We start from the raw sequence: 2,330 nt of genomic DNA, 5'->3' as shown, positions 1-2,330 counted from the left end.
CCTTAAACACAAGTAAACTAATTCTGCGGTTATAGACTAAAGGTAAACTATTTTTTTTAGGTGTAATACGAGGGTGAATTTTTTAACTCGAATGTAAACCAACTCTACAAGTGAAACACAAAGGTCCACTACACCTACAGCTTCAACAACAAACTCAATTCCTCACCGTAACACAACAAAGGTAAACCAATTCTTCAGCTGCAACACAAAGGTAAAATGTCAAATCAAAACGAAAACAACACATTGTAACTGTCTATTCAATTTCCTTTAACCGACCATTACGGCCAACCTGAGACTAAAATATACACACACATTTCCTATGACTAAAAATACTTGGTTGATATATATACGGTAATGACGTCAGGTGAGACACGCAATGCAGAGCAACTGATATATGAAGGTGTGTGTGTGTGTGTGTGTGTATGTGTGTGTGTGTGTGTGTGTGTGTGTACCTATTTTCGAAACGGAAATTATGGGAGGTCACATAGGGCTGGAGAAGGTCACAGTAAGTCACACAGGGTAAAGGTCACAGTAAGTCACATAGGGTAAAGGTCACAGTAGGTCACATAGGGTGAAGGCCACAGTAGGTCACATAGGGTGAAGGTCACAGTAGGTCACACAGGGCCGGAATGGGTCACAGTAAGTCTCTCATATTACATTCGGAAAATAGTTAAACTGCGAATCGGACCCAAATCGTATTACTGAAGCTTCATCAGTTGCAGGTTGCAATATGTCAGCTGCACAGTAAGAGACGTTTCACACACATTAAAATTATCAGAAACATTAATATTCGTTAATACAATATTGATAATTCTGGAATTATTCGTTGTTTCACCTTCTAAGATTTTAGATGATGATAATTAGTTTCGGGATAAATTCTGAGTCAGTCATCAACCAGCAACATGAGGTCACATTTGACCTTGGAAATACGTAAACATCACCTAACATATTAATTTTTCCCTCTTGAAACTAAATTATAATTACCTAACTCATAATTCTTCTCACATTAATCAGCTTCGCACGTTTTATGATCTCGGGGACCAATGAGATATATCCCCCCAACCGTAATTAACCAACCAGAGGGATTTATTTCTGACAGTGAACGCGTGAAGAACATTTGTCACTTTCAAGTTCAGTCGCGTCTCCTACTTGTAATTTCATTTTGAATTTGCATCAGTAACCCATAAGTCATGCATATAGGAATATTAGATGAATAAAAAGTAAAAAATAAATAAAAATATATATAACTTGCGTGTGTGAAGTAAAGTTGATTTCCTCCTTACAAAATTTCTCCCTGACTTTATGGCCTTAGGAAGATGTAAAAATGTGTGTGAAAATATGAAGTGATTTGCAACTTTATTTATAATGTTATTGTCTGGCCAAATGTGTGCGTGTGCGTGTGTGTGTGTGTGTGCGTGTGCGTGAATTATCGTTTACATACACCTCCACCACATCCCTTACCCACACACACACACACACACACACACACGCTAACCCACCTGCACCATATCCATGACATAACACTCAAACGTCCTCAGAAAGTCACTTGTCCATTACAATAATTGAGACTGGCCCATTACGTACACGTACACACACACACACACACACACACACACACACACACACACTCTCATGCTTGCTCCTCCGTGACAAGAACCAACTATAGGTTTCCAATACTGACAACTGCAGCGCTATGAAACCTACGTACTGCCACCATTGTCACTTCCACCACCACCATTATCACCAGTCACCACCACCACCACCAGTCACCACCACCACAAACACAATATAAATAGTGACTACACAACCTAGACTTCCCCAGAACTACTAAATTGGTCTCTACTGTTTCTGACACAATAACAAAGATAACAGTCAATAATGTAATGGTCTATGTTATTGTTATTACTGTTATTAGCATCGGTATTGTTATTATCTCCATCATGTACTGTATATTGATGTTGTTATTTTTTTTATTGTTATTATAATTACGACACGTTTTATGGAGATTATTACTACTATTATTATTATTATTATTATTATTGTTATTATTATTTGGTATTATTTTGTATAAGAAAAAAAAGGTGATACTTAATAATCTTCTATGACATTTATTGACACCAAAACACGCATAGGTACTAATTATCTGTTATAGACTGTTATCTTTATCATAAGGGCAATATTACTGGTTAACGTCTTTCAATTTTCTTCGTCATTAGACAGTAATTAATTGCCCATTTCATGTACACAAGCAGGTGAAAAGAATCAATTAACGTTACCTTCATTTACATTAATTAGCGCACCTTCATTCTTGTCGTGTGAGTCAATTTGGT

This window comes from Homarus americanus, unplaced genomic scaffold (genome assembly GCF_018991925.1).
Source record: "Homarus americanus isolate GMGI-L3 unplaced genomic scaffold, GMGI_Hamer_2.0 scaffold51140, whole genome shotgun sequence".
NCBI lineage: Eukaryota > Metazoa > Arthropoda > Malacostraca > Decapoda > Nephropidae > Homarus > Homarus americanus.
Note: the sequence above shows the minus strand (reverse complement) of the source record.